This window comes from Coloeus monedula (assembly GCF_965178545.1).
Source record: "Coloeus monedula genome assembly, chromosome: Z".
NCBI lineage: Eukaryota > Metazoa > Chordata > Aves > Passeriformes > Corvidae > Coloeus > Coloeus monedula.
The window spans coordinates 29,833,920-29,860,883 of record NC_138822.1 but is presented as its reverse complement, the minus strand read 5'-3'; the positions used below and the strand labels follow the sequence as shown (position 1 = coordinate 29,860,883).

The 26,964-nt window shown below is 43.0% G+C and overlaps 1 pseudogene across 1 annotated transcript in view; it reads left to right on the top strand.

The window, feature by feature from the left end:
- Positions 1-11,270: 11,270 nt before the first annotated feature.
- Positions 11,271-26,964, top strand: part of LOC309584792 (3'-5' RNA helicase YTHDC2-like) — a 30,396-nt pseudogene continuing 14,702 nt past the window's right edge. The window contains exons 1-12 of the transcript in view: positions 11,271-11,331; positions 12,073-12,163; positions 12,524-12,720; positions 14,320-14,519; positions 15,125-15,291; positions 17,742-17,844; positions 19,042-19,198; positions 23,188-23,295; positions 24,394-24,542; positions 24,921-25,056; positions 25,408-25,534; positions 26,545-26,610. The product of the transcript in view is annotated as a 3'-5' RNA helicase YTHDC2-like (transcript). The remainder of the gene's footprint in view (positions 11,332-12,072; positions 12,164-12,523; positions 12,721-14,319; positions 14,520-15,124; positions 15,292-17,741; positions 17,845-19,041; positions 19,199-23,187; positions 23,296-24,393; positions 24,543-24,920; positions 25,057-25,407; positions 25,535-26,544; positions 26,611-26,964) is intronic.

Sequence of the window (26,964 nt, the reverse complement as noted above, 5' to 3'; positions counted from 1 at the left end):
TCTTTAGAACAAAGTTAATTTGAAGAGGAATAATCCATGAAAATTTGTTCCTTTACAGCTCCATGGTGAGATGTAACAATTCTGACTAACAAAACCAGAGAGCAATGGGCTAGAAACTATTCCAGAAGCTCTTCCATGGCCATGGCTGCAGGAGCTTTTCCTGCAGCCCTGGGGCTCTGGAGGCCCTCGGCCGAGGATGGGGATTAAAAGTATTAGAAATGTGTCTGCCCGAATTAAAGTGCAAATGAGACCATTTGCCAAATTCAATAGTATGGATTTTATTTAATACTAAATATATGAGAGAAAGGAAGAGAAAGAAATAGAAAAGAGGTGGCAAGACAGAAAGATAGTGACTGACAGATTAAGAACATATCAGCACTCTGTAGATCCCACCAGCGTCCCGATGATCCTCTCCAGCTGGTGGTGATGATGCCTTTTCTTGGTCTTAAAATCAAGAGGCATACACGGTTAGAAGGGGAAAAGGGATTTTACCTTGGTATTTATTCTTAAGGATCCTTAGGTGTACACGTCCAGGTCATATGCATCGAGATGTACCCCACCGAGTCTTTCCCTGTGTCTCTGTGTCTCTCTTCCCGTGTCTCCTCCTCCCCCCCCCACATTGGGTATAACATTATAGGCTTTACTAATTAGCATATCTATCAAAGATTCCCCAATGAGAGGTTCAAGTGAGCCCCCCCTTCCCCAAGGAACCTTCCCCTGGATGGTTTACAGAATATGTTCTGGAGAGGACCTTGGGGTCTGGGGCACACTGATCCCTAGCTACGAAGCTTCTAAAATGTTTAGTCTCTTAGCTTAACAAACAAGTCCAAGAATGTAGGCAAAAAGCACTAGGAATGCAGAAGCTGTAAAAAGGTATAACAGGGGTATAAAAGAAAAGGCAAAAATCTTCATGGCATCAGTGAGAGTCCCCTAACAAACACAGAATGCAATGGATTAATAGATTTCAGGCCAGCTGGGAATGCCCAGGTAGCTCCCCAGGGAAGGGGAGGGGCAGTTTGACAGAGTCTCTTGCACCAGGCTCTGGATCTGCGGCATCACTTTGCATCCCCTGCAGTCCTGTGGTGCAAGGCCTCTGGGCAGCGCTTCGGGGGGGGTGTTTGATGGATTCTGACACCCCCTCAGCTGCCCCTCACGGGAATGTCCTGTGGATGTGGCCTTCCTGCGCTTGGGGGTTCCACAGCTGGGCCGGTTGGTGTAAGGGAGGACGGCTGTTCTCTGCCTCTCACCAGAGGTTACACCACATGCCCAAAACTCTCCTCCTGCCTCCTTCCTCTGTGCAAACCTGGCCTCTGTGTGCTGTGGCTGCCCCCACCCTAAAGCCAGCCAGGATGATTTTCTGCTGCCTCTGGCTTTCTTCAGATGCATTCGTTTCCCTCAGCTTTATTTCCTTCTCCCTAGACCTGAAATGATTGAACAGTAGTGTTCCCTTTATCTTACCTAGGCGGCTTAACTCACAGTCCAAAGTTCCAGTCAGGCATCTTCAGGGAGGGCTGAGCTTTTTTTCCAGCATGGTTTTCTCCTCCCAAATGTTTGCAGTGCTCTGGTGTTGCCTTTGTAATTCTACTAGAACCTTGCCTGTGCTTTGGGAAACAATGGCAAATGATATCCAAAACAGCACCACAGATTCATGGAGCGGCCTAATCGTGTTTTGTGTTGCGTTCCCTGCTCCTTTCTAAGAATGCCCAACAGCCCAGTGCTGTATTTCTGGCTGCTGTCAGGCAGAGCTGTTGCACAGACTGCTGACACCTCTGCTGGCTATGAACACTTCACTGGGAAGGTGTGTGTGCAGAGTGAGAGTTGTTTGCACAATGTATACGCTTCTTCACAAGAACTGAAAATGAAATTTATCTACTCCCTAGCCTTCCTCAGAAATACCTGCTGCACTGTTTTTAACCAATACTGATACTAACTAATATGACACTACTAGCAAGCGTAACGCTGCATTAGCAGTGAACCTCCTCTTTCTTTTCCTTCGGGTTTGGAACAAAAATAATTTGAGGAGGAATAATGCCTGAAAACTCTTCCTATACAACAGCTCCATATGTTATATTTCTTCACAACAATTCTGATTAACGGAGAGCAACGGGATAGACACTTTTCCCAAAGCTCTTCCATGGTTGTGGCTGCAGGAGCTTTTCCTGCACCTCTGGAAAGGGCTCCAAGGGCAAAAAATCCCCAAACCCAGGAAAAAATACGCAGATGACACCAGGCTGGTTGCTGTGGTTGACACACCTGAGGGATCAGATGCCATCCAGAGGGGCCTGGACAAGCTCAACAAGGGGAGCCATGGCAATCTCACCAGGTTCTACAGTGCTGCAGTTGCAGCTCAGAAAACCAGCCCTGTCTTGGGCTGGTCTTCAAGGTCCCTCCCATCCAAAACCCACTCTCTAGGAATCCATGATTTCAGGCACACTGAGCATTTCCTCATATTGGGGGTGTTTCACCCCTGAGGACACCAGTTCATCAAGAGATAAAGCAAGTAAGCTCCTCTTTCAGAATCTCAAAAGATTCTACTGAGCTCCATGGTTTTGATGAGCAGGAAAGACTCCACTACTGGAATAAGGAGTAAAGTAGGTACGTTTATTCCAGCGCTGGGACGCATGGGGGATAATTCCTCCAAAGTCATGCTACCGACAGCTGCATTCAGCCTGGTATTTATTGGGTTACAAGTCCCATAGTCATTGAGTTTCCCAATACACCTATACATGTTCATTGCCCAGCCCTGCCCAGCCTCGCCTCGTATTACAATGAGCCCAAAAGTCATTTACATCCGCGTTGCGCTTGCGCGGTGTTGTCTGGTGGTCGTGGGCAGGGGTCTCCGAGATGAAATAAGAGTCTTCCTCAGATGAAGTAAAGGGTCTTCCTCATCCTGAACTTTTCACCTTTCCTCCCTGCGCATGCTCTTTATGCCCCTGGGCTAAGTCCAAACTTCAAGACTGGTCTGAGTTAGCTTTAGGTTAAAAACAGGATCTTTGGTCAAGGTTCCTTCCCTTTATCAAGTCTCGTAGCTTCTCATCCTGCTTTGGTAGGCACAGTAAGTGTTGGGCAAGCGGTATGCATTGCTTCTAACAAACCAATTCTTAGTAAATCTTTTAATCTCTGCTTCCCCATCCCCGATTCAGTTTGTGTCGCAATGACCGCCACTGACCACTGCCCAGGCTAGCTCCTGCAGTGTGCGACAGGAGTGGGGAGCAGCTGGAGGCTCTTGGCTTTAAAGCTGCTCCTCAGGAGTTCAGCTCTGCCCACGGGAGCTGAAGCTCCCTCCAGGCACAGTGGCTGTCAGCAGTCCGGATGAGGGAGAGGATAAAAAGTAGCAAGGAGGCTTGCCACACGGCATAACCCAAATTCATTGGAGGCAACTCCCAGGAGACAGGCCTCGAGCAGCTCCAGGGAACCTGTTATAAAGGGAGGTGTTACAATGGAGATGGCTTAACTGGGGACCAATAGAAATCTCTAAGGGAGGGATATGGACGAGGATAGACATTTCCTTGGGCCAATAGCCTCAAGGGGAGGAGGGAAAGGGATCACATACCCCAATGGGGCATCGAGGTTTAGGGGATTTCCAAAGGGGGAGGTATCTAGAGGCCTAGGGTTTCGGGGGATTGATGGGGACCATATAAGGGTAAATTGGGAGGTTTCAGATGATGGACACTGGACCTTCGGGAACAACAGGAGGGGTTTGGGTGATTGATAGGGAAAGAGCTAGAACAAGGGGAGGAGAACAACCATGTAGCACTGGAGGAGCGGCTTGGGTCTGGGGCAAACCAGCTGGGAATAGGAGTGGGGAAGGTAGGGATGAACCATTGGGGTACAGAAAGTTTATATAAAAATACAATAAAGGTATCACATCACCACACATTACATTTCTTGTTCCATCACTCTGTGATTAATGTGGGACAACTAATTTTTTTTCCTAACCTGTTTCTGTATTTGAAAAAAAAGACCCTGTTATTTAAGGACATGCGTTTCTCTCACAGTATCAGGTATTATCCTTCTCCTATTCATTAAGTCTTTGAAAACATCCAGTTCATGCCACAAAACATCTTCCTTGTTGCTGAGAGGGATTAATGAATATATAAATTCAGCAAAGTTATCACACTTGTTGCACAGGCCCTTTCAAGTACGCTAACTGATGGCTACAGTTCTAATTGTTAATATTTATTGTACCTTGATTAAGTAAGTCATTACAAGGTAAAGAGTCCCTCTGGCATTTTATTAACTAGAGCTGCTTGCAAGTGCAAGCACGCATACACTCACTCTCGGATTCTCTCGGTGTCTGCAGATTTCCAAATTGGGTTGCTCACATTAGTTCTTGCTGGATGACCAGGGCACTGTGGTATGGAGCCAACACACTTCCACACTCTTTCAAGGCACCGAGACCAGAGAATACTGGAACTACCCTTTCAGATGTTCCATCTTCTGACCTACAGTGGTCTGACTCTTAGTCTTAGCGCACGCTTTTTCTCAGTCCCAGGTAGGATGTTGCTGATGTGTGATACCAGCTGATTACTGCAGCTACTGGAGAAGATGTGAAGTCACACCACCACTTTGTTCAGCCAGACCCCATAGACCAGCTGTTCAATACCACAGACAAGAATCCGTGCACACATTCTGCAAACACAGTAACTGCTTCTTACTAAGAATGAAAATTCTTAACCACAGGGAGCTGGACGCGATGTATTCGTCTGCGTCCCTGTCATCTTGTGATATTCTTTGATTCTGTGATTCTTTACAGAGTCCTGAAACAGTGTTTCCTGACAAGGCCACCAATATCAATGGAGCAAGATCGGGTCCAAAATACAGCAATGAGAATCTCCAAGAACAACCTCTCTCCATCCTGACGCTATCTGCTAAGCCTCTCAGTTGGCCAGTTCTCAGCTTTTTTTAAACTAGTCTCCCACTTCTCCTCTAATCTAGATAACACTTCATCTTTTGTTCTCAGCTGCATGCTTCACACAGTAGCTTTCTCTGTGGATGAGGAATTCACCCATTCCTTATCTTCCCCCTGCTCACTGTGAATAATTTCTGAGTTGGTTGAATTGAATTTTTCCTGCTATCTTTTTCGTTTCTGGGGATCAGCTGTAGTTAATTTTTTTGCATTTGCACCAGTCCCAGGCAAACCTGGTGCAGTGGGTTCTGACTTCCCCTGATAACAAATCCCCCATACCAGTTCCTCCTTGCTGATAGGGACAGCTGATATCCTAGCTGTGGTACGGCATGCAAGACTGTAAAACCAGCTGAGCTTGCTGGCTTGTACCGTGATGCCCATCTAGTTTTTTAAAAAGATGCATCACATCAGTTGGAAAGCAATGCCCTAAGCTGCAGTTCGCCACATTCCTGTGCCTGCTGTGATTTATGTGGCAGTTCACTCCTACAGCCAAGAATGTGAACTTCAAATGGCAAAACCCCCACATTTAAAACACAGACTGTGCTGTGCAGCAGAAAGTACAATTCTTCCTGAAGTGTCCCTGCTGTGAGGGGTGTGTGGTGCCTAGAAAGTTAGGAAGAGAGAACAAGGAAGGAGGGCAAGGAGTGAGACTTCCAAACTGCTGTGAGTAGCAAAATAGGCTTGATATTTCTCAAAAGAAATTTTTGAAAAGTTTGTATGTTTTCTATTTAAGACTGTGGATTTTAACAGTCAATCCACTGGGTATTTGTTTGTTTGTCTTTTCATATAAGTTAAATGGATCTGTAATTTTTCAATATTAATCTATATTCTACAATATAAATTTTCCATAATGCCCTGATTTCCAAATGCAAATAAACACATACCAGACAGTCGATGCAAACGGTGATAACAATGCTGGAGCACTACTAGCTGCACTTTTTCTCCAACATTTATAGACCCAAAATCTGACATCTCTGAAAGATGGGCAGGAGGCACCCGATTCCCAGAGATGCTGGACTTCTCTGACTTTCCACCAAATCAACAGGACACTTAAGTTCATGTGATCTCCGAAAGTCAAGTCTGCCTCAAATTAGGTGTTGAACAATAGAAAAAGAAAAGCACTGTAAACCTCTCAAAATTTAACTATAAATGCTTTTGCAGTAGAAAACAGCTTAAGTCACTCTGCGTAAAAGCTGCCAAATGACCAAAATCAATCGACCAAAAAAAGAGAAAAATTTCCTTCTAGATAGCATTCAGCCATAGCACTTTTCAATTAACCTCTTTCAAAACCCACCAACAAAACAAACAGTATCTTAATTTGCAAGCAGGAAGTTTTAATTTAGTAATATTCCTTTGAGCAAGATAGCCAGGGTGTGCAATACAGGACTTTCAACTTCCTAGATACTGCATCAGCCCTTTTCACACACTTGCTAAAAAGTTCCCTGTTGCTCCATGAGGTTCTTGGTGAACAGACACTGTTATCTGAGTGACACTGTCACCCAACACAGACGGGGTCTCTTAGGGATATTGGCAGAGTGACGATGGCACTAAACCAGAGGTACAACTAAAGCTTTGCTTTCCTAACAGGATGTTATGATTGACATAGAAGAGAATTTATTATTAGAATGGCACGGGATTTCTACAAGCAGAGTCAGCCTAGTACAGTCTGTAAGTAGCATGGTAGGGAATTTATAATACAATTTAACTTCTAATTTCTAATCCCTTGGACCCTCTGCAGATCAGGTCAGATCCCAATCCATGGTTGCGGGGACTGCCTGGGAAGGCATGGCAGGGCCTGGCAGCCAGGACCCACCCAGCCATCCCAGCCAGGTCAGCCCAGGGTATCAGACACCTCCCTGGGGACAACAAAGGCCAGCCTGGGACATGGGACCAGGGTGGAGCTGGCTTGGCCACTAGGTACTCTCACATCACATGACTTTGCACACGTATACCAAGGTACTAAGATGTGGATGATATGCCCAGACCTAAATCTGTGCCTAGCCTATATAAACCATGCCCAGGCAATATAAGGGCTAAGTAAAAGTTATTTCCTTTTTTTTTTTTTTTTTTTTTAAAATTAGGGAAGTGAAACTAAAAACCTACTTTATTTTCTATGATGTAACTTAGAAAATGCATACTTCTGATGTTGCTGTAGGGCAGACAGGGGAATTAACTATTCTAATTGCTGCCACTGCTTAGGTATTCGGACTGGAGACTTTGACATAGGCGATGATCAAAAGCAATGCCTGGTGGTATCAAAGGAGAGATTATCCTGTATTTCAGTCGGCTTCAGATGAAGACCATCTCTGTCTATTGATCTTCACGGTAACAAAATTTAAAGTAACAGACATCTAATGTCAGTTCAAATGAATGTTATTTAAATAACATCATTGTGTACAGCCAACTGCATCTGCTGCTAACAGAGCCATGGGTTAGCTAGGAAATTGCTAGTTCAATTCTCATCAAAATCTTGTGTCTGAAGTCACTGTCTTACCTCCTTCACATTACTTTGTTTAGATCCACTTCACATCACAGACCTGTGATTTAAAGCTCCATCTAGAAATCTAAGTCTTGTGCGGCCTCTACCATGGGATTCTCAGCAAGTAGAGCTGTTTGAAAACTCTTAAAACAGTATATTCAAAAGAAAATAAGAAAATACTTTTTTTTCTTTTTTTGTGAGGCCAATTTTTCTGATTTTTCTCCTCCTGCTCCAAGAGTGATCTGCAAAACTGAGATGTTTTAGTTAGGATTGAAAATATTTTAGATAGAATATGAATTTCTAAATAGACTATTGGTGCCTCTTTTGAGAAGCTTCCTACTCATTCTTCACCTTCATAAATGCTCAACCGCCTCGTAAAGCTGTCCTAAAAAGTGCAACCTTTTTGTGATGATGAATATAAATGAGAACAGGTTTGCCCCTTTTTCCAAAAATATCCTAAACCGCCCTCCTATTCAAACAGGTTGCTACTCCTGGATCTTACATACGGATCCACAATTCGGATACAGAAAGTAAGAAGTTCATTTTCCTTCATTAATTTCTTCTATATAGGTGTAAATAAAGATACTGAATATTTTCACTATCTGTTATTGAGTCTATCATTTGAAGGTGTATCTCTGTTAACAAAATACTACTTTGATCGAAAAAAGTGGGGGCACTTGTAAAGATAACTGGTCTTTTTGTAGACTGTGACCATGAGGTAACCTCAGTAACCTTTTTCTGCAGGCCGCTGATGACTGCGATAGTTAAATGTGTTCTGTGCTCCAGAAAATTTCTGCAACATAGGTATTATTTTAGTCAAAGTATTTCAGTGAAACGGTATTCTAACAGCAAATTACATTCTGGATAAATAAATCTCCCTGGGAAGCACATCAGTTCCACGCAGTTCCAGTTTCAGCAGAGACAAGCACATGAATCACAGGTATGAAATCCTTCTGCCTTCAGTCTATCCCTCAGGCTCACAAGACATGGGATCCCTGCAGTTTTCATGCTGCCTTTGTAACATGTTCTAGACACAGGAAGATCTGTTAGCACAGGATCATTGCACTCTCCCTCCTGGCCTCTGTCATTTGCTCACCCTGGAAACTACAGTTTCTCAATTTAGGAGTGAGGAGTAGTGGAGACAACTGTGGGAAGAACTGGGGTATATTTGACCCTGTTGGGAATCATGCTCTTTCCAGCCTTCATTCTGGAGACATTGCCAAACTCTGTGCATGCCTTGAGCTGCACTGAAGGCTTGCAGTTTTCCCCTGGAAGTTCAACAGCCCAAGCTCTGGACTGCTGCAAGTGAGGACCTGAGAGAGGTTGTTTTACAAGGACAGAACTGATCGAAAGGCTTTTTTTCCTTGATGTCTCAAAAAGAAATTAAAATGGCAGTGAATAAGGGAAGTGGAAAGACAGATAAATAAGAAATGATCTGTCAGTAGATGATAGGAGAGGTTACAGAAATGGGGCAGAGGCAATCACCCACATCGAGCCCACATCAGCAGCCAGAGTTCTGGGGAACTACCAGTGTATACAGTAGTGTGCAGTAAAGCAAGAGATGCCCATTTTCACTGCAGTTCATTTATTAAACAAGTATTGCTCCTTATAATTTGACATTAGTCTTACTTCCCTAAGTGTGTGTAAATACATAACTTATTTGATGGGATCACTAATAATCATAGCAGCCAACAGCTATCTGGTTACAAATTTACTATGATGCTTAAAACCCCCACATACTGCAATACCTTTTACCTTTTGTAGTCAAGGAACTGAAAAGAGAAATAAATCTTCTGCTCTTTCATTAACTTGACCTTAAAAAATAGTATTAGCTCACCAGTAATCCTTGCATCATATTTCAAGAGCTAACAAGCCTTACAACACTTAAAATCTGTAAAATATCCCAAACAAACAAAACCCAAAAAGACGAACTATTTTGCAGTCAAATCTGACACTATCTAACACAGTATGTAATAGATAATATTGTTTCATAAACTTCCTTTGCAGTTCTTTTTCTCTTCGATCTGACATCTTTTGTGGAATATAGGAGTGTTTGCGAGAGAGGAAATATCCCTCAAACTAAAAAGTCAGCAAAACCTGCTACATAATAGAAGTGCCTCCAGGGAGGGTAAAATAAGGATGCCTAATTGTATTTATACACGCAGATGTGTTTTTGCACAAAACTGTGCTGCCTCTTAATTCTTCTTATAAAAAAAAATACATGGGCATTTAGCTATATGTTAACAGAAGGAAATAATTCTTATTCCAGGAGTTATTTGTTTTGAGTAAACATTAGAAGGTATTTCTGAGGCCAATCACAAAAACTGAATTTTTAAAGACTTACAGCTTGTTAATTCTAATAAGAAAATCCACAGCTAGTCATTTTTATTAAGAGAATACGTATAAAGAGTCTATATAAACCTCCATGTCTAAGAGCCTGGGCAAGCACAATTCTGTCTTTGCTCATGTTTCTTCATATGCTGAGTGCAGACTGCAGTTCAGTCTTTAGCAGGAGGGCTGCAGCAGGCAATGCATGGGTGACTACATGCTCCCATTTTTTCACCCTCTGATAGCATCAGGGAGTCAAAAAAGCAGTGAGAGAAGCAAGGCATGTATGAAGAACTTTGTTATGCAGGATGCACTCAGGCTTCACCCCACTCTTAGCCGTATAAATGGACGCTAACCCAACAGACAGTTACCTCTGTGCCCTGCTGTATTTACAGGATTGCAAATTGAGAGCAGAACTGGGCTTGAGGAGTCATTTTTCAGGATCATGGGGGTTTCTTCTGTAGGAAGGCAAGATGATGCTGTTAAGAGGCAGAAACTGGTAACAGGTCTGGGTTCATAATTAAAGATTTCTGATGTGACTCCTTCAAATGAGCTATGAGCTCTCCTTTATTACTGTTGATACCAAAGATGGTAAGAGGAATCCTCCTCTTAGTCAGCTGTTTAATTTTCCATAATAACTGTGATGTGCTCTGAGGTGACAGAGCACATCAAATGTGCTCTGAATGTCACAGGAGCAGCTATGAGGAGCTAGCATTATGTACTTTGGTTGAAGATGCATTGGCAGATACCTGAACTGGAAAACTGAAAAAAAAATTAAAATAACCTTATAATAGATTGATTGTTCAGCTCCAGTGCGACCTCTCAGTGCAGAATTACGCTGAAGTGAGCCTTGCACACAGCTTTGGTAGACGTCTTTTAAGAGCTATTTTTCAGCCAGCTCCATCAGACAGTGGGTGTTTATTTTCTATTCATTTAATTCTCCAGTTCACAACTGAGGAGTAGTTTGTTCTTCTTCAAAGTACTCTCCCTCTGACTTAATGATGTTTCTAAAGCAGCAGCCTTCAATACCGAGCCCTGTGTCATGCCCAAGAGGTTTGGGTTTCGTTTCTATCTCATGTCAAAGGACAGCAGGAGAAGACGATCCAAAATCGAGGGCGAGTAGCACTGTACAGCATGAGGAGGCTGAGGGCCGAGATGACCCTCGCCACACCTACGTTCAATGCCATTCAATTAGATCACGTAATTTATGACCAGACAGGGTACCAGTGCCACTTTTTGGTCACCGCCATGCACAGGCCTCGGCACATGGGCGGGCTTCAACACCGAACGGGGGGGGAAAGACCCGATTTCCTTCCGTTCGGGGCCGATTCCGGCTGTGGATACCCCACGCACGCCCGGCCCCGCCCTGCCGCCAGCGTCGCCCCCCGGGCCCGGGAGCAGCGCCCGCCGATCCGTGCCGGTGTCGCGGCGCTGTCGGGGCCGTGTGGCGGCGCTGTCGGGGCCATGTCGCGACACAGGCGGGTCGCGCGGCGGCAGCCCGGCGGGGCCGCGGGGGGCGCCCGGGCCGAGGCCCTCAGGGAGCTCGGCGTGGACGAGGAGGTGGAGATGGCGGTGCAGCTCGCCCTGGAGCGGTTCCGGAGCGGGGACGAGGCGGGTGCGCGGCCCGGCCCGGGGCGACCCTGCGGGTGTCGGGAGGGCGCTGGCAGCGGGTCAGGGAGGGGATCCTGCCCCCCTGCCCTGCCCTAGTGAGGCACAGCTGGGGTGCTGTGTCCAGCTCTGGGCTCCTCAGCACAGAGACAGGGAGCACGGTCAGGGTCCAGCAAAGGCCACAGACGAGATGAGATGAGATGAGATGAGATGAGATGAGATGAGATGAGATGAGATGAGATGAGATATGAGATGATGAGAGGTCTGGAGCATCTCTTCTGTGAGGAGAGTTGTGGGACCTGGACCTGTTTAGCCTAGAGGAGACTGAGTATAAATACGTATAAATATACGTATTGATACGAATGCGTATAGATATCTCCAAGATGAGTCCCAGGAGTGTGGTGCCAGACTTTCTGGTGACAGAACAAGGAGCAGTGGCCATAAACTAAAACCCAGGAAGTTGCACCTCAGCATGAGAAAGACCTTTTATCCGTGAGGGTGGCAGAGAACTGGAACAGCTGCCCAGGGAGGACATGGAGTCTCCCCCTCTGGAGACATCCCAAACCCACCTGGGCGTGCTCCTGTGTCACCTGCTCCAGGTGACTCTGCCTTGGCAGGGGGTTGCTCTGGGTGATCTCCGGAGGTCCCTTCCAATCCTAACAATTCTTTGATTCTGTAACACCAAGATAACATGTCAAGAATGCCTGTTGCATTGTTACTGGTTTTTTACTATTATTTATCATTCTAGAGATGGAATTTCCTTCTAGTTTCACTAGTACTGAAAGCGCGTTTGTTCACCGGCTCTGTCAGTCTCTTGGACTGGTGTCTAAAAGCAAAGGGTAAGTTGGGGTACAATTTTCATTTCTTGGGTGCAGATGAATGGAATTTCATGACTGATGATAGCGTGATTGATGTTTCCAACATAGCCAACTCTGCTGCAAGGAATAGTATTAGAGAAAAAAGTGTAAAAGTAGGCATAGAAATAAGTATCTTTGTTTGTTTGGAAGAACTTGTGGCATGCTTTTTGAGATGGCTTGCTTTTATACTTCATGGGTTTCACGTGTCCATAAAAGAGGCTTCTCACCATGATCTCTGCTTTTTTAAAAGGTTTTGCATAGAACCTCATACCTTGACAGATAAAAGTTTAACCTAGAGTAGGTCACTTATTCCTACGATATGTTTTCTTTTCCCTCCGACAGAAAAGGAGCAAATCGATACCTGACTGTAAGGAAGAAGGATGTCTCAGAACTGACACACGCAGTCATGGCTTGCGACTTGGCTCTCCGTACGAAACACGCCGTTCGGAGCCTCATTCAGAGCTTTCCCGTCACAAACAAGGAACGCACGGAACTCTTGCCAAGGACAGAGCGAGGAAGTGCCCGTGCTATTGAATCTGGTATGTTCAGCGTGTCTTCGGATTTGGACTTGTCCGTCAACACCACTCGGAAAAACAACGTACGACCCGAGTACAAAACAAACCCCTTTCTGTTCTGTCCCCTTGCCTGCCCTACCATACACCTTTAAACAAACACATGGATTTTCTTTACTTTCAAGGTCTTTTATAACTGGTGTTGTGAGGAACTTGGGCAGTCGTATCACACACATTGCAATGTCTACCTTGTGCTGAGTTAATTTAGGATCTTTGAGCCAGTTCCAGCCAAATCTTTTCGGAAGCACATTTGTGAAATGTGGCTTCATACAAGTTCCATGAGGTGGGATTGAAGAGTCAGGTCTTACCGTGATGCCGTGTGAGAACACCCTTACGAAAGAATGAGGTTGGCTGTGCTGCTTACAGAAATTCACGTGCTTGACAAAGCAAGAAGTTTAGTTTTTGTTTCTTGATCTCTACAAAATAGATGTGATCCTTAAGACACTACTGTCCAGACTTCTTGATTTCTAGGATATGAAGGAGTTCACTGAAGACAAACATCTGATAAAATGTTGGGGTTTTTCTGAAAGCAACGCTTTTATCTAGATTACTGCTTTAACAGCTGTGAGTGGAAGAGCTATACTGTGTTTCTGTGTGCAGAGGTGGCTGTAGTGAAGAGAAAACACTTGTACCAATATGCCTTGTTTAATTAAATATTTCTGATATGTGGTGTCTGTTCTTAAAGCGCTTCCTTTGCTGCTTTTTTCAGTTGTTTCAGTTGTTTAATAGGATTGTTTAATGAACAGAGGGCAGCTATAATAAAAGTACTGAAACACAACATCTTAGAAATGTAAGGGGTAAGCTAATGAAGAGTCTAACCTTTCTCTTTCTCTGCTTTTCAAGCATGTATTTTTAGTTCTCCTAATCTTTTAGTCTGTGTTTGTCTTGGTACAACAGAGCTTGTAATTTAGCATGTGAATCTGTTAATGACGTTAAATATGTATAATTGAGTTTGCAGCAAGCTTTTCATTCTTCTGGAAAATAATGATCAAGGAATTACAGAGTAGCATTTGCAGTGCTGGGTTTGAAGCAGCTCCCTCAGAAGATGTGCACGTTTTTTGGCTACTTACGCACTGCTTTCTAACACACCACGCTGCTGCAGGACCCCCGATACGGCGCGCTTGGATTAGTACGAGTTGGGGCAAATGCATGGAATAGCTTAAAGGTTGAACTCTGTGAGCGTGTATTTCTAGGGAAACTGCAGATGTGAAACGTGCATGCAGATACGAAGGCCACCAAAATACACCAGGCTGGTTTTCTCCGGTTTAGTTTCTCTTTCTCTTGCTCTTTGTGGGCTTTTTTGGCATGGAGCAATGCTCTGGGAGAGTCTGGTTGTGTTTGAAATACCTATGAAAGTAATAACTGTTCTGAAAAATGCCTATTTCAAGCACCGTAACAGGACGTGTTGCTATGAGTCTGACTTCTAAATGTGTGCCGGGTTTGTCACTTTACCCACAGGGGTGCAGAAAAAGGCAGGCAGGTTAATTGTTAAGTATAATTTTTGAGCAGTGTTTTAGTGACCTTCCTCTGTGTCTGTATAAGTAAATTCTTAATTTCTCTTCACAGAAAACAAAGAATTGAACAAGACAAACGGTCGACTTAATGACGGTATCCCCCAGGTCCCAGTGAAAAGAGGGGAATCAGAGTTCGATTCCTTCAGGCAATCACTACCAGTTCTTGAAAAACAGGAAGAAATTGTCCAAACAATAAAGGACAATAAAATTGTTTTGATTATAGGAGAGACGGGATCGGGAAAAACTACTCAAGTATGTTTCCTCAATGAAATGAAAAAGATAACAGTATTTATACTAAACTAATGCCAATTTTGTAATATTTGTGGTAAGGGATATTTCTATGCTATTTTAAGGCTTTTGTTTTCCTGTGTGATTGAAAATCTTGTGTTCCAGTTCACTTTCTAGCTTTTGAAATACTAAGCCAGCAGATAGGTACTAAAAGCATAAATGGTTCCTCACAGTTTTCTGATAGATACAATTTTTTCATTAAAATATTACAAAATATTGTGGGGAAAGTAGCTGTGATGTTTGTATAACCCTTTTTCTTCTAAGGCTAGTTCTGTTCTTAGTACCCAGAGTAATATATTTTTTGTGTTAAAATGAGAGATTATCTGTAGGGCTTTTTTTCCTATAGATCTCTCTGAAGCAGGAGAGAGACACTTCAACTTTTTTTAAAAAAAAACCCTAAACAGGTTATACTTTGAAATTTATTTTATGCCCATTCAGGTGTATTTGCAGTGATAATCCTATTGAAAAGTCTGTTGCAACGTGTAGTACTGAGATGCAGTTAAATTGTTTCCCTGGGCTGAGAAAGCTGTGACTTTCTCAAAAAGTAAATTTGAACCACTTCTTTCCAGATCCCTCAGTTTATCCTTGATGACTGCTACAAGAATGGAGCTCCCTGTCGTGTGTTTTGCACTCAGCTGAAACGTTTAGCAGCTGTTGCTGTGGCTGAAAGGGTGGCAGCAGAAAGGAGAGAGAAGATTGGCCAGACAATTGGTTACCAGCTCCGGTTGGAAAGCAGGTACTAATGGTGCTTCTAAGTGTCAGTTGATCTCGTGCTGGTATCGTGAATCTTGTGTACCTTTAAACTGCAGTATATTTGGGATGCAGCCCCATAAATCATAGGTGGGGTATGTTATTGCAGGGAAGGAAGACTTAGGAGTGAAAAGGACGGCTTTCTTCCTGTATTTTGCCGTTTCATGTAGTAGCTTGTCATATTGAACTGAATTTCAAGTGCTTTCTATTGGTTTCTTCTAGGGAGAGTGTGCATGTAAATCCTTGTCTGATTTTCAGATCAAGTCTACACTTTCCTCTCTTCATTTTTTTTCCCCTCTCTACTTTTGACATGTGTGGATCCCAAAGTTCTGCAAGCTTTGAAGGTAGGTAGGAAGACCAGCATGCTGTAACAAACATATATAGTGTGAGTTGGTATGGGTCATAAAAGGGAGAACAACAAAATTGGAAAGTGACTGATGAAGCTGAGCATTATTTACCAGTCCAGTTTGGGTTAAGTTTACTGTGCTTCAGCTTTCAAAACATGAAGTGATGTCAAAGTAGAGCTTTCAGTCACTTGATGAATTTGTCTGTGGAGCAGAGTGTGAATGGGTTTTTACATCTTTGCACTGTGTAGCCAGTGACATTTCAGGGAAGGGGCGACGGCTGGGATATGAGTGACCAGAAGGTGGCAAAAGGTTGTGTTGCTTGAATGAACGAAGATAACACACGGCGGAGGAAAATGAAAGTGCTTGAACAACAAAGCCAAGACAAGAATTGGAATGTGCATGGGAAAGCTCACGAGGCTATTAAGGGATTAGAAGAGCTAGTGAAGATGTATCACAAATAAGCTGAATGATTAATGTCTGGAATACTGGATACTGTGCTGGCAGAAGAAGAGCAAAGTCAGATGAAAATGGAAGAAAATCCATCTTGAGAAGAATCAATGCATTTGCTCTGGAGAAACACTGAAGGGGAGAGATGACAATATTTCCAGCTGTGCACAGAAAAGATCTGGAGTGGAGGTGTTTAGGGGTGCTTATAGTAAGGAAGAAGTCTTAATTTTTAAAGTTTTCTTAATGGTCTTCTATAAAGAGCTGTGGAGGACAGTACAAAGGAGCTTTTTGGTTCCTTTGGGATGGCAGCACCAGCGAAAGTAGTGACAATTGCTGTTTTTACTGGGGCAGCTGACTCTGCCCCAGGTGTAGAATAGTTACACTTCAGTATTTTGACTTCCTGAAAAACCAAAGGATCAGCTGATTGCTTTGTGATTTAGTCAGCTGTAGTGTATTAGGTTCACGTGACAAGGCTTTGGGAGCTGTGGGGCGGCTTTCTGTGAGAAGATGCCAGAAGCCTTCCCCGTGTGTGACAGAGACAGTGCCAGCCAGGACGGACCTGCCTCTGGCCAAGGCTGAGCCCATCTGTGATGGTGGTAGTGCCTCTGGGACAGCAGGGAATGGGGGAGAAAAACCTGCACAACAGAGGCCGCAGTCCAAGGAGAGCAGTGAGCGCATGTGAGAGGAGCACCTCTGCAGATGGGAAGGTCAGTGCGGGAGGGGAGAAGGTGCTCCAGGTGCCAGAGCAGCCCGGGGTGCAGCCCATGGTGAGGCAGCTGTGCTCCTGCAGCCCATGGAGGTGCATGGTGCAGCGGGGATCCCCCTGCAGCCCGTGCAGGACTCCGTGTTGCAGCAGGTGGGTGCTCGAAAGAGGCCGTGATCCTCTGGGAAGCCTATGTTGGAGCAGGCTCCTGGCAGGACCTGTGGCCCTGTGGAGAGAGCCCCCAGTTTGCTGTCAGGATTGTGACCCTGTGGGGGTCCCACGCTGGAGCAGGCTGTTCCTGAGGGACTGCACCCTGTGGAAAGGGACCTGTGCTGGAGCAGGTCCCTTTTATGAAGACCTGCAGCCCATGGGAAGGACTCATGCCGGAGAAGCTCATGGAGGACTGTTGCCCATGGGAGAGACCCATGTTCTCCTTATCCTGGTCCTGACCCCGTGAGTCTTCCATTGTATTTCCTCTCCCCTGCCCAGCTCAGGAGAGGAGGGATAGAGTGGCTTGGGTGGCACCTGGCATCCAGCCAGGCTCATCCCACCACGTGTAGGCAAATACAAAGGCTATATCCAAGCATATGCTGAGGAGTTGGAACCTGGTTTTCCACATGGGATTTTCTAGTAAATTGAATGACATGGAGAATGACTGTTTCTCATGGTTCTGTTTAACTTTCTTACTTACTAAAATTTGAATCTGATGTTTCCAATTAATCCATTGTTGAAAGTTAGGAGCGCAAGCACTAAGAGTTGTTAGGAAATGTCTGGGAATAGGCACAGTTTGAAAACAAGTGGTATGCAGGAGTTCTTTGGTGAGAGAACTGTAATGCCTCTTCTGGTCAGCAGCTGCTTTAATTTTTGAGCCATGGAAAGCTGCTAGCAGCCTTTAAGTGGTGCAAAACCCCTGAGTCGTCTCTGTGCTCTGTTCCATAGGGTTTCTCCAAAGACACTGGTAACATTCTGCACTAATGACATGCTCCTTCGCACACTGATGGCAGGAGACAGCACCCTCTCCACTGTGACGCATGTGATTGTGGTGAGCATCCTGTGGTCTTTCATGTGTTGCTTGTTAATTGGAAAATGAGGTCCTCGTTTGTTTTATTCAAATTTGCTGAGCGTTTTCGGTGGTTTTGTTTGGTGGAATCTGAATTGACTTTAAAGACTTTCTGAGTCCTTAGTGTAGCGTGCATGTTTTGTGCGCTTTGGTGCTTTTCTGTGTGTTTGCTTGTGTTTTTCCCTGGAAAAACGTCTTATTTTATGTTCATGCCAATAATTAGGTGTGGAATCAGGAGGAGTTGAGGAGGACAGAAGTGTAAATTTTTCTGAAATTCCTCTGTCGGCAGAAAAGCCTTAGGGAGGCTTAGATGTGGTTCGATATGATTGTGTCAGAATTTCTGATATCGTGTATTTGTTTCAGCAATACCAGGTTTTCAGTCCTTTTGTTTGCCCAGTGTTTCCAAGATAATGTGCAATCTAATTGCTAGCAAATTGTTCAGGAGCGTTCATTTGTGATTGTGTTAATATTCCTATTGTGGAATTCCGTAAGTAAGGGGAACCAGAATGTTGATGGCAAGATTTAAGTATTCCACTACTGAAGACAAAAAAGTCACGGTAAGTTGAGGTGCCTACCTGTTTATCAGAGTTAAAAAAGCGTAAGAGTGGTCTATTAATTCTTGATGTCAGCCTACAAACCTTGTATTTGAGTCCTTGTTTCATTCATTCATAATACAAAACAAAACAGAAGAATGACAAAGATGATTAACCAGTTACGTCCTTAATTTATAGGCTTTGTGTATGACTTGTCTAAGCAATGTCTTTTTTTCTGATTATGTGGTGTCATACATTTCTTTAAATGCTCATCAGTTGTGAAGTGAGAATTTATTAAAATAAGATTTGTAGGATTTGTGGTTTGTGACCTTTTCTTGACATTTGGCTTCCAATACAAAATTAGAGAGGTTTCAGACATTAACTTTGGCCTCTGATTAAGGTGTGTGTGGCTTGTGCGTTGCAGTGCGCTCTGCTCTGATAAAAACTTTTTGAAACTTTTTTTTTGCTTGTGGATAGTTTAAAAAAAACCCCTTACCTTAAGCTAGATTTACACATTTTAAGGCCTCTGTATGTACCACCAAATCATGTCTTTTAGTTTTTAAAAAAAAGGGTTGTATTTGTCAGAAGTTATGATCTTGAATCTGTGATGTTTGTTTATCTCTTGGTTTTTTTCCTTTTATTACAGGATGAAGTACATGAGAGGGATAGGTTCAGCGACTTCTTGCTAATAAAACTGAGAGATGTGCTGCAAAACCAGAATAATTTAAAACTAATTATTTCTAGTGCTGCTCTAGATGCAAATCTTTTTATTAGGTATTTTGGAAGCTGCCCAGTAATACACAGTAAGTACTTCTCGTAACTCTTAAATCTGAGTATACCTGCCCCAGACGCACGGATTTCAGTGAACTGTAGCAAACTACTCTGAGTAAAGGCACGTGGTGAATACACTGAGAATTACAGCAGTGCCTGTTCTTTGTGTCTTCAGGTTTCTTGTTTCTTAACTATTTGCGCCTACTTCAGAGGGAAGTGTTTTTATCGCTGGGAGTTCTGTAAATGCAGGAATGTCCTGGCCCTCTCCACGTTTAATTCAAGAAGTAGGAAAAGGTTATTGAAGTGCTGTCTCCATGCTGGTACAGGACTTAGGAGCTACATTAGTGTGATGCATATTAATACATTGCAGCAGATTCTAATTCTTCAGATCTCATAAAGGTTGTTACTGGATAAGTCGCAGATAACTGTACCTGTTCAGTTGAGAAATACAGGAGGCCTAGGCAGGTTTGGTTTCATGCTTCAATCACATGATTCTTTGTTTTAAAGGAAATTAGTAGCTGTTCCTCTGGGTAAATACTCAGAAAAGACGTCCAGTTTCTGTTAGTTTATGGTCAGCCTCGGTTACCTGCAGTTAGATGACTTTCAGATGCAAAGAAAAGTTCCCATTATTGCTGCTTTAATTTCATTTGACTGATCTTTAGGAGAGGCAAAATACAGATGTGTGGGAGATGGGTGTCGCGATAGAGGGGAAACCCAGACGCTCAATATGAGTGATCAGCAGGAATCCGATTTATTGATTGTACCAGAACTCCTTATATACTAACAATAATAGGCTTTATGCATATTCGTAACGGCGCATTCTAAGTGGTTCACGTCGACTAAGCTGATTCTAAACCCCTCCTTAGACCCCCTCTCGTGGTCAGCAGTTCTGCCATTTTCCCTGGCCTTCTAACCACAGATGTCCATTGTTTTGCTGCCAAAACCTAACCTTGCTGGCTCTGCAAATAAACCCACAGTTCAGCAGTAAGGCTCAATGGTGGTTCAGTTACTGAGCAAGATACATGTAATATTCTGTAACTTCAGTTGTTACACAGGAGGTGTGGTGCATTGTCTTATGAGACCTTGCTCAGCTAGCTGCAAGGGTCTATGTGCCCGTTCTCACGTAGCCAGCTTCTCAGATCAGTAAGCTGCAAAGAATCTGTATATCTCGACTCTATATGTCCCTTTTCACATAACCAATCTCTCACAGATGGGGGGTTTGCGTGGGCTTGTTTTGTTTTTCCCACCCTCCTGGCTTGCAGGTTTTCTGCATGGGTGACCTCCTCTGGCAGCTTGCAGTCCTCTTCCTTTTTCAACAATGATGTCCAAGTTTATTGTCTTTTCAACAGTAGCTTTTAAGAGAAATGCTTTATTTGACAATCAGGTAGACTCTCTGCATGTCAGCCTGTTTTTTTAAAAATCTCAACAGTTCTAGGAAATGGGTGGCATCAGTTATTGGTTTGTTTTAGCAAATGTTCGTGACAAGGAAACCTCGTTGGTTTTTTTACAGATAGAAGTGTTTCTTTCTAGTGCCCAGTCCTGAACTTCTGCCTAGTAAAATAAGGCTTGCAACTTGTTTGAGACAGGAATCTGTCTCAATTACACATGATTTCATGTTCTCTGAATTTTTTTTTGCAAGGGAGAGCCTCAGCTGTGATTGCTGTGTGGCTTTCCAGTTTCCTCTTCTTGCAGCTTCCTATTCTTTTAGATGAGAGTATATTTGTTTTGGAAATTCTGCTGAGAGTCGCTCCAGTTTACCACAGTGGTTATGCTGGTTGTGTAGCAGGCCAGTAGCAATTGGAAAGATGTTTTTTCCTTTTTTGTTTTTGAGAATTTAAGAATTAAAAGAAGCAGCTTTAGACTTCTGTCTGTTAATGTAATGAAAAAGGTTTGCTTCTCCTTCAGCAATATGGCTGACAAAATCCTGACCACAGAAACCAACATTTTGTAGTTGTGGATTGCTGTAGTACACAGAGTTTGTGATGGGTGTTGGAAGGCTTCCTCTATGACAGCTTCTCGAAGTATGTGAACTGTAGATGGTTCTTTCTGAAGGAAAGTCCTGAGTGATCTAAAGTCATCTTAAGGGACCAGAAATCAAAATGTTGAGATTTGAATTCTTCATGTGAAAAGCATCCTTTAATGTTCACAGATAAGGTCTAGAAAAGAGTCATGTTGAAAAAGAAGTAAGGATAAATTATTAGGAGGTAAAGACCACTGGGATGTCTCATCTGTCCAGAAGTATTCAGTAAAGAAAGCCCAGCTTTGCTGAATCAGTTGAGGACGCTGAGAAAAGTCTTATCTCCTCACACACTTCTCATGAGAGAAAGTAGTTCAACACAAAGATGTACTGTCTCCTTGAGGAGTCTTGCACAAAGCTGTATTAATTGCTTGTTAAATAATTGCATTTTTACTCCAGGTGGCAGGCTTACGTGGTGAGTTCTTGTTTGTAACCCTAAACAAAAATGGCTGTTTTCTTCTTCTCATTTTAAAAAATTGCAGTTAATAACTCTGAATCTTATGAACATCTCTTGCTATAACAGCTGATATAATTGAAGAGGTGTATTGGGTTGACCCTGAGTTGATGGACAGTCTTTAAGACCAATTACGCTTCTCACAATTTACATATTTAAACTGCACAGAAAGGCGGGACTTCCCCTTTTTTTGTCGGAGCTCACCTGCTGGGAGGTGGGGGCAGCTCGGGGCCTGCCGGGCCCGGCCAGGCCGGGGCCACTGCCCCTTTCCCAACGCTGTGGCACGGACCCTGGGTGGCTGGGGGGGATTGCCTCAGAGCCACAGGCAGCTAAAACCAGCCATGGACTTCTCACAGCTAAACCCATCCAGCGCGGCTTCTGGGGACCGGCGGGTCCCTCTCCTCTCCATGCGGAGCCGGCGGAGTCAACGGGAGCTGGCAGAGCCTCCTGTCTGCAGCCAGCACACTTCGTGTTGAACTGAAGAAGACACCATGCAGCCAGCAGCACAAAGGGAGCGAGGTTTTCCCCACCGTAAAGGCCGAACAAGAACACTCTTCAGCATGGCGGCGTCAGAGTCAGAGAGAAAGAGAAGTGAGTTACGTGGGACGGAGCTGGAAATGGCGACGGGAGAAAAGAGGGCGGTGCCGCGATTCTGGCGGGCAGCTTAAAAGAAACCTTCTTGCATGCCGTGGTAAGAAACTGTAATACCACAAACTGTTTGTCTCTTTAATCCATTTGAAGAACATGGGGGGATGGAGTATCTTCGTGTGCCTGTGAAGATTGTGAAGAATGCCGATGCCAGGCTTTATAGTAGTAAAAGGCTGCTAGAGACTTGTGGCGAAGAAGAGCCTTTGTGTGCAGGCCAAAAGAACTTATCCTTAAAAAGATGAATAACCCCATGTGATGGCCCATGTTTTGCAGTGTGAAGGAACTGTGAGATTTTTCATGGGAGAGATGTTCTACACACAGCAGATTGTTTGTTTCCGGGCGGATCTGCTGTTAGTGGCAGTTTGGGAACCACGTGCAACTGAAGGAAAAACCCTTTTTTTTCCCTTAAGCATAAGAGAGAGACTTTTCAAGAACTGGAACGCTGACTAACATCCCATGTTCTGTTATCCCTTGTGTGAGCTGGGTAAAAGGAGAGAAGTGCTGGGGGGGGGGGGGGGGGGGATTTGCTTTAATTTTGTTTTGTTATTGTCTCTTTACTTTTAATTCTATTAGTAATAAAACTCTTTCATTGTACTGCAACTGTTTAAGGTTTGTGCCTGCTTTGCTTTTCTCCTAATTCTTATCTCACAGAAGAAAAATAAGTAAGTAATGAATATTCTGAACCAAAACCACTACATTTAATTGGTGTTTTCTGCCCGGTTTCGAACTCAACCCGCTACAAGAGGTTAATGAGAAACAAGATAGCATTTGACTTTGGAAATGTTTTGTTTTGTATAATTTTAAGAGAAATGAACTCCATTGAAGATAATTTTTTTAAAAAAATAATGCTCTAAGTGAAGCTGGGGAATATCTCGTCTTTTATGGAATTTTTGTACTTTCAGTCCAAGGAAGACCTTTTGAAGTTAAAGAGATGTTTCTGGAGGACATTTTGCGAAGCACTGGGTATACAAACAAAGGGATGGTAAAGTACAAAAAAGAGAAGCAGCAAGGTTGGTGACCTAGTTAATCGTAAGGGTTGGCAATGAGAAGCATTGCTTGATTGAACAAACGATTAACAGGATGATTTTCTGTTAAAATTCCAAAGTCAAGAGATGAAGTGAGATGTGATTAGATGACAGCAAGTGTCTTTAAGCTCTCAGCATTTGCATTATTGAAATGTAATGTTCATGGAAGTTCTTGCAATTAAAGAAGAAAATTCACTTTGATTGAGTGGTTGCATTCTTTTTACTTTCAGTTGATAAATGTCTTATTTTTTCTAATTGTTATGGTGTAGAATTACATATAATTGGGGGCTCTGCCCACATGAAAACTACAGGAGCAGAGGATGCTCTGTACCTTTGGGTGCAAATGCAAGTGCAGCTGTTAAAGGAGGCAGGATTTTGTACATCTTGCACAAAATGTACAAGTTGTTCCTATTAGTATTTTTCACTGCATTCTTCAGACATGGATGTATTTTTTAATAAATATTCACACTCTTAAACTAAGTATAATTGGTTTTCAGTTGATTAAGTAGCTATTACTTCAGCAGTTTTTCTGGCAACTGAAAGTAATGATCGTAATGATCATTTAAAGAAAATTTTAAAAAAAGGCAAACCCCAAACTATAACATACAGTCCTGACTGGATGTTTATCCCGGTGCTCGGTTGCGATCCCTGTGGATAGAAAAGTTCAGTTAAGACACTGGTGTCTTCTACTGTTTCTTCCACTTGCATACAAAAATAAGTTGTTACGTGCAGGGGCTGTATCACTTGTCTCCAGAATTCCACTTCTGGAGAAAGATCTGGGCTGAGATTGTGTAGAAGGTAATTCCTTAGGAAGCTCCTTTGACTGCAGTAATTTGGAATAATGGAGGCTTAGGGGGTTAAACACCAGAATGGTGGGGTTTACCTTCTTCTCGCAGCACTTGTTTGCAGTGGTGCCCTTTGGGTACCCTTAAACACGTCATTTATGTTGGACTGGTAGCAGCATTGTAGATTAAATAAAGCTGATTAGGTAAAACTTTGAGCTGCTGTAATTATTTTTTAATAGAAAACAATGGATAATAAAGATGACTCTAAAAATTTCTTGGGAAATACTTTGCATTCTAGAAGAGAAACAGAAAACCACTCTTGCTGAGTGGTGTTCCGCTCAAGAAAACACCAACAAACTGGCATGTCGGAGACAAAAATCAGTTCCAAGGGCAAATGAAGAGTACAGTCTGTTGGATGATGGTGGTGACACAGTATTTAATCAACTGGTAAGATTTTCCTTTTGTTGCGAGAGAAGTTTATATTTGTGTTCCATTACTAGCCGTTTAAAGTGTGTTATCTGAAGCGCCGTAGGCTCTCAGGTATTAACGCGTTTTAAGGGTCGCTTTACTAGGACGAGCTGCTCTGGCTGAAGTGGGCTTTTCGGTTACGGTGGTGGTACGCAGCTTTTCCTCAGATCAAATGGCTCGACTGCCCCTGTGTGAGTCCTTGCATAGGACACAGTCAGTGCTTTAACTGATGCCTGAGTGGTGGATTTCTGATTGCTGCTGGGAAAACGAGCTGTTCAAATTCTTTGTGGGTAATGTGTGAGAATAGAGACACCTCTTGGAAGAGATTCATCTTTCAGTGTTGTTTTGTCTCATCAGACTGAAAAAGATGTGAATTGCCTTGAACCGTGGATAGTAAAAGAAATGGATTCCTGTCTGTCTGACATCTGGTTGCATAAAGATATTGATTCCTTTGCTCAGGTGTTCCGTCTAATTTTAACTGAAAATGTCAGTGGTAAGTTTTGTATGTTATTACATAACAAAAAAGCAACCACAAATTCATTTAAATTTCTATGGCTACTTTCATCTTCAGTTTCAAATGTTGTTACTTTTGCATTCTGATGCCTACTGAAAAAATGAATAGGGCTAGCAGAATTAATGAGTTGTTTAGTTCATTGTTGTTGTTTCGAAGTATTGGCAGAAGTGTGCTTCTAAAACAATGTGGAATTCCCATGAGCTGGCTGCAGAGATGAGTGAGGAAACAAATTCTCTTTGGGCTGGAATTTGAAAGCAATATTTGTAGAATATTTGGAAAAAAAAATAACATTTCTCTTGGGTTTGCTGATTTTTTTTTTTTACTTCTCAGTTGATTATAGGCACAGTGAGACCGGTGCGACTGCTCTGATGATTTCTTCAGGGAGAGGCTTTTTGAGTCAAGTAGAACAGCTGATCAGTATGGGAGCAAGTATCCACTGCAAATCATCCAATGGCTGGTAACAAACAAACAGAGAAACCAAAAGATAGATTTATTTGTCAACATAGGAGAGAGAAAGAAAATTGTGTAACATCTGAATTAATTTGCTAACTTACCAGACTGCTGTAAGAGCTATAGATTTTGACAGCCTAAACTGTTTCTAACTTCTGTTGAAGCACATTGTTTTCTGTAAATTCTACATGGAATTCTTAATTACGCGGTCTTGATTATGGGCTATAAGCTTGGTTTCAGTATGTCTTATTTAAGACACTGGTTAGTGGAAAGACTGTAATCTGCTGAATTCCACCAGAATGTTTGGTGATTCTTATTTTCATGGAGTTACCTGTGTAAGAAGATCTTTGTGTTATGTTTCTAAATATGCTGTAGCATGTAAAAATATTTGTGAATCTGTCAAGACTCAAGCTTTGTGGTCATGAAGTGTGTCTTCATATAAACAGGAAGTACGGAAAGTAATTGTAGTATGGAAGGCTAAGAATTAGGATTCCAGGGCTCTGATATTTGGTACCAACACTTGAAAAACTTGGGAAGGAATGCAGTTTAAAGGTAAACCAGTGAACTGCACTGTGAGGAGGACAACTTCTGAAAGGCATGAAATAGCCCAGTATTTTCCCACATTTTGATGAAAAACACCTGGGGTGTGACTTTTTGGGACGACTTAAAGGGTACTGCAAACAGGCAGGTCTGATCTCTGCACACTGGTGTGGGCTTTTTAAAGGAATGGCACACTGTTCCTTGTTCCACGTTTCCTTGTGCATGTTTGTGTTGTCCTCCTGTGTAAAACTGACACTCTTGTGTGGTAAGGAGCTGAGTTACCTGAAAATCGGGTCGCTGTTACACGTGTTCATGCACTTCAGAATGGGAAGTCGCAGATCCAGCAATAACAGCATTGCTAGCAATACAGAATTGGACACAAAAGTGTGGTGTCAGCTGTCTCCTCGCATGATGTGCTATTCATAGTCGTCTTTTGAAGTGGAAAATCTGGTCAGAATACCTGTGCCACTCTTTCAGGACGGCTGTGGACTGGGCTAGGCGCTTCAGACAGACAGAGGTTGTTGATCTGTTGGAATCCTACAGGTGAGCTGTAACTGCTTTGCAGAAGGAGTTGTGGTGAAAGGAAGTTTGAGGTTTGTGTTCTTTTAATCAGAACAGGTTTTAGCTTTTTATGCTTTAAAATCTGGGCTAAATAGCAATACCTTTTTTTTGAGAATAGGAATATATCAAAAGCAAAGAACAAAAACGTTTGTAGTCAGTGTCATGTTGTTTAGGCTAGCACAACTTGCTGATTCTATACTATGAACCATTTTATCTTCACATGCTTATTTTGGAAACAAATCTGTCATGTGTTTTTATCTGTGTATTGTTGATACACAATAGACATAGTAAAGAAACTTTATCGAAGTAACGTGTACACTAGGCCATTCAAGAATG